Here is a 12,702-nt window from a genome sequence, read left to right as displayed (position 1 = left end):
GAAAATGATGATGAAAAAATAAACATCGATCCGTTCAATGAACGAGAGTGCTCAACACTAGATAATATTCGATTGCCACACATTATTCCTATGCCCGAAAATGCTTAATGAGGTCAAGCAAGGCTTCGTACATAGTTGCTACTTTAAACATTTATTTGGAAATCGATGTCAAATGGAATACAACAACATAATTTTCTAAGAAGCACTGACTTTGTATGACTGCAACAAATAAATAATAAGCTTCAATAATCATGAAATAGAAAATAAAAGTAGAGACAAAGCATATGTACTTTATTTGGTTTTTGTTGTACGAAGTAATGTGTAGATAAGTTATTACCTCTCAGGTAGGTAGGGGAATAACTCCAAAGACGTAGTGGAATTTTTGCGATCGAATAAGATGAACGTTGAACGACTAGACTTAGCACAACCGCAAAAACAACGACCAGAACATTGTTCATGTTACTGACACAAATACATACATACAGAGTACGTCATACATATCACGGTCTGGCTAAATTCACTGACGCTTCTCTCGAATTTTATAAGCTGGCTTGTACGAAACGTATGTAATGTTGTTTGATCTTAACAAGTTAGTACGAAGTTGTGATCTTTTTAGTCAAGTACTAGAGTCTCGTTCGGTTTGTGTGTTGCCTTTGTTTACAAAAAAAGCTGACCTATCATAGTTTTAGCAGTTGCTGCTGTGATCAGTCTAAAGCTAAACGTTGGCTCAAACAGTTCCAAGCAACTGTCGGCGTGTGAATCACAACCAACATTCGTGTGAATTTTAATTGAATCTACTAAATTGAATAGATTTATCGCTTAGGATAGAATAGTGCGCGGTAAAAACCCTGAAGTTAATCAGGCAATACACACAATTTTGTTTATAAATAGTTTATTGAGCATACCGTTAAATATATAACAATTTTGGCCTAAGACGTAAATTTTTTCGACCGAGTAAGTACAGTACATTTATACAAACAAACTAGATAATGCAAAAAGTTTACATTAACTGGTACAGAAAATATCAAAGAATTTCCGCTCAACGTTTATATATTTAGCTATATGTATACATTCTTATGTATGTACGTGTTTATATAGCCATTGTGTATGTTTGTCAATCCGTTAAATGTTTTTTGTGTAAAGTTTTCAGTCCGGTTTATTCGAATCACTGTATCTGACAATGAGAGTTCTCTTAGTACGATGACTTCTTGGTTTGTCTCACAGAGCTGTCCGTCAGTCAGCACACACACACACGCGTACAATGAACTCCACTGTTTTATTAAGAGAGAGAGCGTGCGTTACACTTCCATTGGAATGGGGCTCAAGGTCAGGGCAAAAGATGCAAAACCAGCACATGAACCAAATAAAGTGTGATCGTTTTTCAGGTTTAATTTGATGTTTAATTTTGGCCATGTTTTAAAGTCGAATACATTAGATAGGGTCCAAAAGGCGGTTATAAAAATTATAGTAAAAAATTTTAAATATTTTAGTATTGATACAAATAGGGTCCGTCATTGATAGTTACATACTTGAAGTAATTAGTAATACGAAAGTATCAGTAAACGGAAAACATACATACATAAGTCGGATGAAAAATTCTTAAGAATTTATACGATCAATTGTTGGTAATTGTGCTCAGTGTGAGAAATGGTTCTTACAAAAGTGAATAGTTGGTTCCAATTAAAATAATTATTACAAGCTACATATGCACATGTGTACCATTCCGAGTAAGCAACTGCAGAATAAAAATGCAGAGGCAAGGTCATAAAGAGCATACTGTCACATTTTTCGCGGTATTGGTGAATTGCTATATGAGAGCCAATGTTCAACACAAGCCCGGTACCTACGAACATTTTTAACAGTTCTCGTTTATGGGGTGTTTACACTAGCCATCAATGTCATATGACCCAAAATAGAAACATTGCATATCTGCCACACAGACAATGTGGAGACGTAATTTCACTGCATTTTTGCTGGTGTGGACGCAAAAAGTAAATGGCTTAAGGAAAATCTCCAATACAATACTGTATAACTATGGAAAATTTTAGGTCATATAACATTGATGGCTAGTGTAAACACCGCTTTATGAAGAGTTATTTGACGTAGCAATGATTTACACTAACAATATGATGATATTTCGACTTACAACAATTCTCGAAATATATTAATACTCTTATTTTACCATGTGCATAAGCCAATGGTTTTGGTAGACATTTCGATTCGAAGGGGAGAATTTAAATTGTAACATGCATTCCACATTTGTTTTATTTTAATGACGACAACAATTATCCTTGATTTGGTTCAGTCTTGCCAAACCACGTAAAAATGCAGATCCCAGTGCGGTCGAGCCTTTATGGACAATAAGGCCAATTCGGTGTTGCGGTCAAAAGCAAATCACACACACGAAAATCCACATACATACATCTATACATAAATATGCAAGCTCACATTTATAACATAGTACACACAAAATAATAAAAATTATATTAAAATAATTAAATTACCGCAAAATTCCAAAACCATGATTTCAACGTAACGCGGCTATCTCTTGTTATTGCATAAATCGCCATACATGTGCATATACAGTGGCTCAAATCAATAATCGAACAATCAAGGCATGCGATGCTTCGATGCAAACTATTTTCATACCGCACTACCACCAATTTTTTTTAATTCTGCAAAATGTAAGAACAACCCATAGGAGAAAACGTGGTGCAATAAGTCGGGAATCCACGAAGACATTAAATTGGAGTTCTCACTAAAGGTTTTAACAATTACCAACAATCGAAAACTACTTTATGTTCATGTCGGGTTAATAATTTGACATTGTATGCTCTACGATTATGCCGAATTTAAGATACAACAATATTTTGAAGAAATGTCTATACACTCATCCATCAATTGAAAGGACATTTTTATGGCCATCAATTTTGTGGGCAATTGTATGTAGAATTGTGTAATACATTTTCAGCATAGGAATTAACCAAGCAAGCCAAAATGTGAATGTTCGAAATTTCTACACAATTACAATTTCGAAAGAATTTTTTTTTATTTTCGGCTGAAGTTATATTGATTGTCTATTAACTTTTCCCTCCTGTTTCGGTTTGAAATCATTCCAATCTCCATATAACGTTCATACAGAATTCGGCTTCGCATCAGAAACCGGAAGAGGCATCAGAATTTCGGAACTGTTTTGCACAGTTTGGTTTGATAAGTAAGTAGTACCTAAAAATATTAAATATTTGTAGATGCTTTAGGTTGATGTGTATTTTCATATACAAAATACATATACTCACGTTTTAATCTTTATCTGGATTTATGAAACCTGAAGTTGAAATTGTACGCTTCTGTTCAAGTTTTATAACGACTGTAATAATTATATGGCCATGACCTTTTTGTTAGAAGTGTGTTTGAGGTCAGTTTCATCGTTGATATCAACGTATTAAAGTTAATATGTTCTCTAAAAACAATAAACATATCACTTGTAATTGTAATTGCTAGCAAACTGAGACCTTCATGTCGTATTAAAATTTTTCAACTCATTGGTGTGAACTTTGGTCAGTACCATTGCTAGAGTAAGTATTTGTAGTTTTTGTATGGATTTGCTCAAATGACATTAATATCAAAAAGGAGGAGTGTTTGGATATACAAGCTGCTGTCAAAGACCAATTTGGTAGGAATATCATTTAACCACATTACACTCAAACATTTTAAACTGGATAAAAATTAAAATAAAAAAATATCGTTTCCAGTTGAAAATTGTTCTTAACACATAAATATGATTGTCCAATATGGCAATGGAAGAAAACCAGTTGTATCATATGTGCATTGCATAAAACCATCAAAAGTCTTCAAATGATTTGTTGTTTTATCCGAAAACAAAAAAAAAATATTATTCACATTCAAATATTATTCACAATCCATTAAGGAAAGCATAGGGCCTACTAAGAATTAATTTACCATAAATGTTGGCTCTAACCTGATACTAAGCCCATATTTTTAACTTTAAAGTAGGGTAAAATATATACATAGCCCTAATGTACATACATATGTCTGTGTCCATACAAGAAATCTGCACACAGTCAATTGAGTTAGTTATTGGTCCAATTAATTTGATTTAACAATTATTTAATTTGGTTTACAAATACATTATGCGATTTTCTCGATGGTGCACAAACACTGGTCTGCCAAATTAAATTAAAAATCATTTTTATAATGACATCTTGTCGCCTATAATTAAATATTCGTTGTTTTGCATTTGACTGCAGTTCTAACTGCAATATACACAGTAAAAAATGTTTCAGATTAGTACAGTCGGATTATGGACAGTTTCTGTTTGAGCCGCATTGTGCGTTTGCAGGAGTTTTGTTTATTAGGGCTTTCTCTTAAAATATGTGGTATATTTTATATATCAGTACCACATAATCCCCACAATAACAAAACAGCTACAATAGAATGTTATGGGCAAACTAAAAAAATAGAAAACAGATTCCCCCATATATAAAGGTATCGCCCGACTTTCGGTATTTTGACGACTTTAGCCAAATTTTCCAACCGAATTGGCTGTAATTTAGCATTTTGCAAAAACTGTTCAATATAGGTAAAGACTCTTTTTCGGCATTATGACGATTCTTTGTAAAATAAAAAATATAATTTTTCGCAAAAAAAAAAAAAAATATTTCCTGTTGCAGGAGTAAATGAACTTTTGCCTATTATGGGCCCAAATGGGTGAAAAACAAAAGATTATGTCATTTTGGTTATGTCGTGTGGCTCTTAAACTAGTTTTCAGTTATATGTATTTGCTTACAGTGACTTCAAAAAATATTCCAAAGTGCTGATAAATACAAATTTTGGAATGTTTTTTTGAGGGAGGTTTTTTGTATCGAATCACTTTATAATTAAGTTGTTATTTTATCTAGGCTAAAAACTCAGGAAAATATGCTACACGGATACGAAGTTGTAAATAAGTCATAACCCTAGTAAAGATACTTTCTACACAAAGGGACATAACCTAATGCAATTACGATATAAAATTCTTTCTTACATATAGAACGAATAATTTACTTTTATTTTTTACTAATTTTTGTACAACTAGTACAAAACGTCGTTTTTAATTACACAAAATATTTATACAAAAATACATGATTTGGTGATTGAATTTAGTTTCCTTTCATGTCAGTAAAACAGACCAAAAATGAGAAATCAATACATACCAAATAGTTAGAACTAGACCGATTCTGGAAATACCTCGTAATGTTGAAACCATTCATATGTACTTCAAAACTTCGATACTTTCAATATGAAAAGAAAATTAATCTTCCATAAACTTATGTAGGGCATCATACGAAGTGGAACATCCTAACATCAAGGAAATTGTACTGTTTTAAGTTTTATTCCCACTATTCATATTCCTTATTTCTGGTCTATGACTAAAAATATAATAATTTTAATTTAAAGGCATTCAAATGCAAGTAATTCTTTGAAAATCTTAGCAATTTATACTTGAATTTTCACAGTCCATTTTTAGTATATAAGATTTCCCGGGAATTACAGGGATTGTCTGAGTGAAATATAAGCGGGAAATGCTCTAAAAATAAAGTTTAAACCGTAGTGAACCGTAGCGTATATTGTTGTTTATTTTTATTAAGTTAAAGGAAGAGATTATTGTTCAAAATGCCACACTATTCCGTGAAATGTCAAATATTTTATATATATCGCCAAACATCAACATTATTCCGTGGAAAGTCATTTGTTTTGTATTTATTGCCAAAGTTAAGTTTATTAATAAATACTTTTACATATGAATATATGTATTATATATATTTATTTTATTTATATTGAATTCTTACATGTAAACAAAGCCTTTTGGCGAATAAAAGAAATACATTATGCAAAGCGCAGATATGTCCAAACCAACATTTAAAACAATTGATTTACATATTGAACAGCAGAGGAATACTTTAACTTTTTTTGCCATTACCGACAAAAATCGGTAAAATTAAAATGCAAAGTTATGAATGAAAAGCTGACAACACTTGCGGTATCGGTAGGGGTTAGTCACAAATTTATTTTGGTCGGTAACTTACCGACAAATTTCGATAATTATCGAAATTAAAAATAAACATTTCCAGTTATCGATAATTGTCGGTAATTTTGTCGTTAGCTATTTAAAGAATCACACTACAGATGTATTTGTTGAATTAATTGTATTCCAATTTTTCTAACAATGGCCAAGTGGCGCATGGTCCAAAAGTCGACATTACATATGTAAAACAGTAAATTATTCTATAGCGTCTTCTTGTGGTAAAAGCGAATACCATCTTTAGTGGTCTGCAGATTATATTGAGGGGTTACCCCCAGTCGTGCAGCCCAAAAAAACAGTTTTCATAATTTTTTTCCAAGAAAATTACAAATGGCCGCCTACGAAACCCCGTTTAAAAAGCAGTTTTTCTAGCTTGATAACGAATCGACAGATAATCATATATTTGTGTTGCTTTGTTAAATCCCCAATAATATTATCTTCAAAGGAGATCATTTTAAAAAATTTCAATTTTGTTTTATTCGTTTCATTCGTGATATGCTACTCATATTTAGAAATAAGCCAACAAACTATTTTTAAAATATTTCGAATGTGCAAGTGTGGGTATCCCCTTAAATAACAGAATGATGATTTCCTTAATTTATCCGTAGTATGGTTGGAATCGACAATCACCTTCTGTAAAATTTGTTATCGATTAATAATAAAATACAAATTTATTAAGGGCATCATTTCAAGTTTATAAACGATTTCGTTCTGCCGGATACAAAGGAAATTTCCTTAAAAAAATAAATCTGAAGATGTAAAGAACACACACACATGAGCACACACAAATTCGATGGATTCGACGAGTCGGGTCATGGTCATATAAATTCATTAAAAAAGGGATATATGTGAAATCAATCGCTATGAATTCTAAATATGTGCGCATGGAATTTCATTGAAAGATGTGGCAATATAAGGTTTACTTCGATTGAAGGGTCTTATTGAGTTGGAAGCCCTAAAGTGGTAAAGAAGGTAGACAGATGAAAATATGTATATACATAAATACAAACATACGTACATTATGCACTAATCAATTTACATGACGTAAATGGCCAAACTTTATACTTGCAAATAAATATGTGTATGAGCTTAATCTTGTAAGATATGTATGTATTGTGTGTGTTTGAAGATATAAATGCATGGACGTAAAGGAAAGGCAATGTAAAAAATATATATTTTTGGGGTATGAAAATAATATCTTTAGACATGGGTGTATATCACAAATATTGTCAATTATTTCCTATTCCATTTCAAAAAAGGTTAATTTTTTTCGCGCTGCATCAATGGTTTTTGGTTAAGAAAAAATTCCTCAGTGTGAGGTTGCCAAAGAAAAACTTCTCATTGAAGTTTTTTCTTGGTTCACCTTTATACTTCGAGCTGACGATTGATGTTTGGGTATAAAAAGTTTTTTGTTGAAGAAGTTATTGAAAAATAAGTTCGGTGGAGAATATCCACAAACAAAAAACAAAGTAACTGAAGAGATCCTGTGGCGAGGATCGAAACTAGTCTTCCCTGCCTCACCCCTTGGCGAACAATGCCAAACCTTCTCCACTAATAAAACAATATTAATATTAAAACAACAACAATGGGATTAACCAGACTATTTTGGAAAAATCAAAATTAAATCTCCCAATTAAAGATATGGATTTTGCTTTATAGACATTGATACTGAGGAAGATAACTGGGTTGCTGGGGATATATCTCAAGCCTTCTGAAATCGAAATACAGGTCAAATAATCCATTTTAATTTATATGCATTTTCAACATCATTTTGTCCGCATGTGATTTTCATCTACAGCAAGACCATATCATTTAATTTGTAAAACATCGCCAATTTGCGCAGAGTGCATATAATTTTTGCCCGCATCCGATTTAAGTGTCCACCATGAAAATCTATGTCGATATATACCCATTTCAAGGTTGTCAATGAAGAACCGTGTATGTAGCATCAAACACTATTTTTGGGATAAAATTAAAATAGCTCCTTTATCAGTGCAGTTTTTAAATCTCTGTTTCCGCAAAAACGATAATGCTGTATCAGTTTTTTCATTGCTGTGGAAATGACCCGCAGAAAACGCCATAAAATACGCGATATTTTCAGAAACAATTTTAGGTGATTTTCATTTTTTTGTAAACGCAACTAGAATTAAATGTCAAAAAACTCTGTAAATCTGGCTTCAAAATATCAGCATCATTTAATGATAGAAGCAGATTAAATTTTGAAAAGTAATACATTAGTGAGATCATTCTTATTTGGTTTGCTTCTACTTTTACTTTGTCAAGAAACTCGGGAAAAGTGTGGTTGTCTTCAACCCATTTTTAAAATAAACATAGCCACAGCTTCCACGCAAATTATCTTTTAAGGCAAATATTTGTTGTCACGTCCAAAAACATTTAATTTTATCCAAAAATATTTAATTTGTCTAATATACAATCACAAGTCGCGTGTTCTAAAACGGTAAACCTTGGCTTCAGCTATGTTAAATTGTCAAGAATATTGGTGATAAATTTTTTCATCAATTGACTTCATATATCGGCCAATGCAATTTGCACTTTCTCCAGCACTAGTAATAACGCAAATCTAAAAGATTTCGAACAACGTCATAGGGTATTTCCAAGCGAACCAATGATATAGTTATCTTTGAATATTCATATATGTATGTGTACACCTGTACGTACAGCAGCTATGTATGTTGCGTGTGAGATGTTTTAACGTTAAACAGATTCCAGTATAGTACTAATAATGACCTTGTTTTAAACTCGCAATAAGTAATTACTTCCATATATTAACGTTGATATGAACATATGGATTTGTTTAGTAGTTTCATACATATTTGTGTTAGATGACATGTATGAATGTACATGCTTATTTACTTACATTTGAAATTCTCAGAAGCAAGATGAGTAGATGTAAATAATTCGCTCTGTTCAAGGTCAATCATACTGGCAGTAAGTAGTAGTCATTTAACTGTCATAATAAACAACAAAAACGCCATTTCACAGCGAGATTATCTTCAAAATTCATTAAAGGTTGCTGGAATTGGAATCTATGAAACCGATAAGTCATTGCAAAGAACAAAAAACGAACGGTACAGCAGAGCCATTGTCCCAATCAAACAAAAACTTCTTAGTGAACTTAACAACAAAGAAATACAAAGTTGTTGCTTAATTGAAAATTTAAAATGATGAGCCATCAATTGTTGCAAGTTGATCCAAAACTCTAAAATTGTTATGCGATAGTCAGCTAACGAAACCTATTGCCGTTCTAAGTATGTCTTCCAGAGTACGAAAAGAAACGTAACGATTCCAGTACCTATCGCACAAAGTCACAAGCTTTTCATTTCTTCTGAATCATTTTCTCTCTACCCAGAACAAATGAAAACTAGAAATGCATTATATGAAGAAGAGCGCAAATTTTTCGAATACTATAATTTGTTTGCTTGTAAAAGAATTACACCTTTGTAAAGCTTTTACTGTACTTAATGCTACTTCAAATACATTTAATTTGAATTGATTGCTCAAAATAACGCAGAATGGTAAATATTACTAATTATTGCTCTAGGATAGACCATACGATACCCTACACCACATGCCCTGGGCATTAGTTTTCAATGGAATTTATTTTATATTATTGCGTCACATTATATGTATGTTTGTTTAAAATTTGTGTTAAGAAAAAAAAAAAAAACCAAAAGCATTTAAATATAGCTTTAGGCGATTTTTACCGAATTGACCAAGAACAATTAAGAAAGCACCAGTCAGATGTGCTCCCGGGATATATATCATCAGCCTCTGACCAAAAAATAAGCAAACACCATAATTATAACGTATATAAAATATATTAATGTTGTGTCACAAGTTTGCTTCAAAACTCGTGGAATTTATAGGTATCGTTATGTGGGGGCTATACCAAATCATTGACATTTACCAACAATTTTTAATAAGTACACTTCTGATCTTAAACTACACTTTCTCCAAATTTTGTGTGGAAGCTATTCGAAGGAGTGGATCCATATTCGAACACGATCTATGTCTAGAATTAATAATATGATGTGCTAATTTGGGACCAAATCGGTTGCTACCATGTACGAAGTTCAAAATTTGGTTCGAATCGACGGAACGGGTGTAAATCAAGTCTAAATTGTCTGAAACAAAGTTCCTAAAACCGTTATTTCGATTAGATACATAATTGGTCGTATCAAAGTGTATAAATCCTCGTTAATATATCGAGGTATTGCATTGTTTTGGCATAAATTGATTATACGAACAGCTGGACTTGGGGGGAAAGTCTATACTTCCCGAGATATGGGCCTCTGAAGTTTCGAAAATCCCTTGTTTACTTGGAAAAATTACAATTTAAAAGGAAATGTTGTTCCCGTGCCCGAGATTTGCACCTGTCCATAGGAGAAAGTCTCAAGTCCCCGGCCGAAGGCCCGCTATTTAGAGATACATTGTATTGCATATGATAGCCGCAAGCTTTACAATGGTACCCATATTGTCATTATCAGTTCAAAAATGACGAAGTTATAAACAAGAGGATTTCCGGAACTTGAAAGGCCCATATCTCGGGAAGTATGGACTTCCCCCCGAAGAACTTTAAAATTAGGACGAGAAGATCTCTGTGGTAAAAATTTCAGATTTTTCTGCATGAGGTAAATGTATTTATTTGCAAACAAACCATAATGATAAAGGAACCCACATATATGTTCGACAGTAGTTTTGCTATTGAACCTCTATATTTTTTCAAGTTTCGCGTTCTTAATTTTGTCTGTATATACACCTAAGAATTGAAAATACAAAAATTATGGCCAATTTCATCCGCTAAATACTATCCTGTTATTATTCATTCATCCATAATTGCGGCCTGAACTTTGATTATAATTTTTAATGGATGGACAGACGGAATTTTGGTATGCGACATGGGGGGTCTACGACGAATATTTCGCGGTGTTGCATGAATTATCGGAAAACAAACTGATAAAACCCTTTCCGTATTGTGGTGTAGGGAATAAAAATGAAAAGTATTCGTCTGTTTCTGAAAAGCTATTGTATTTCCATTACGTTTTACACAATTTTAAAAATAATTTCCCAACAAATATCCAAAAAACATTTTGGGAAGATGAGTTATTTGTCCTATAGGTTGCATATTGTTTTTCCATCATTCATTCGATCCGATCGTCAGGAAGTGCAGGCCCCAGAGGGGGAGATGGTCATTTTTGTGATAGTCGGCAAATTTGGGAGCCGAATAAACCATTACAAATTATGTAAACAATCTACTTTCTACATTTTAAAATGTTACAAGGCAAAACCACTGTAAGTAGTCAAGGCTTCGAAGGAACGAGATGGTTCCTTCTAATATCAAACCTCAATATTCGATGATATTTGTGAATACCTCAAGCTTCAATTATGGCTTCCTGTCCGGCCCCAACTATACCTTTTCTTACTTGTTTCCCTAAGAGAAATTTTATTCCTAGGAAGCTTACGTTCAGCACTAGTGGTATAAGCTATCACCCTTTATTATTTGTTTTATTTCCATTTCTGTCACCTGAGTACCTTTGGATTTGGTTTTGTTTACACTATCGACCGAAGCAGTTTCCTTTCGTATTTGTAGATAGTACATACAAACTAAAACAATTGCACACGTTTAATATTGTTTGTTTTCGTAAGCTGATGTCGTCTGTTTCTTAGGTTTCGAAATGGACTGACGATACTCACACACTGACTACGAAATAAAATCAACTTTTAAGCAGTTCAAGAACACTTGAGCATTGTTTTGTATGGTTATTTTTTGCGAACTTTTCGAACGGAAGTTTTAACTGGAAATGGAAACCACAGCAATCTCCCTTCGAAAACAATAAAAACAAAGCAAAAGTCAGCACTTGAGAAGGTAATGTAATCGGTTTAAAGCAAATAATGAACAACAATGAAGCATGACTATTGGTGGAGTTGTTATCTAAATATATACTAAGTAAAAATTACTTTTTTTTGAAAAAAAAAAAAATCAACGCGTTCAGGTTGGTCGGCACTCACTTGATATGAAAATGTCTGGTGACTTTATCGATAATATCCAAATAAGTTCAATTGGGTGGTTTAAAAAAATCGATGTTGAATTTTCTTAGGCGGCACACCTCCAAAGTTTTAACACAATTGGAATATGTCAACACGTGTTACTGGGGTTTCAAAGTTTTGAAAATCTCGATTTGTATGCTACTTCGGCGTCCAATATATCTGGATCGGGGCAATGTTATCGGTTTAAACTAAATAATGAACAAACCCTGAAGCATTTATGACTAGTGTTATACTCCTTGGTAGTTTAGTCTATCTGTTAAAATGAAGTATATATAAGGAATTTTAGTGAAGCTAAAAACATAGAATCCTAAGTCAAAAACATCTGCATGCACTCAATGATTTGAGAAAAGTCTACCTTGTCCCTTCGGAGATGTTATTTCCTCAAAGAGTATAATGATATGAAATCTTTTTAGTTGATTTATGCAAAACTCCTAGGAAATGAGCTGTAACTCATTGAGTTTGAAAATTTGACACAAGATACATTTTAAGCCGTAGAAAAAATATAAATTGCTAACTCTGAAGATGCATTTTTTGTGTTTTGCCAGTCTTTG

At 32.7% G+C, this 12,702-nt stretch overlaps 1 protein-coding gene across 1 annotated transcript in view; it reads left to right on the top strand.

Moving 5' to 3' along the window:
* Positions 1-372: 372 nt before the first annotated feature.
* Positions 373-12,702, top strand: part of osy (ABC transporter oskyddad) — a 99,312-nt gene continuing 86,982 nt past the window's right edge. The window contains exon 1 of the mRNA XM_073979414.1: positions 373-954. The gene's annotated coding sequence lies outside the window, so the exon portion shown is untranslated. The remainder of the gene's footprint in view (positions 955-12,702) is intronic.

Source organism: Musca autumnalis, unplaced genomic scaffold, assembly GCF_047663935.1.
Source record: "Musca autumnalis isolate F117 unplaced genomic scaffold, ASM4766393v1 scaffold_1, whole genome shotgun sequence".
NCBI lineage: Eukaryota > Metazoa > Arthropoda > Insecta > Diptera > Muscidae > Musca > Musca autumnalis.
Note: the sequence above shows the minus strand (reverse complement) of the source record. Positions and strands in the feature narration are given on the sequence as shown.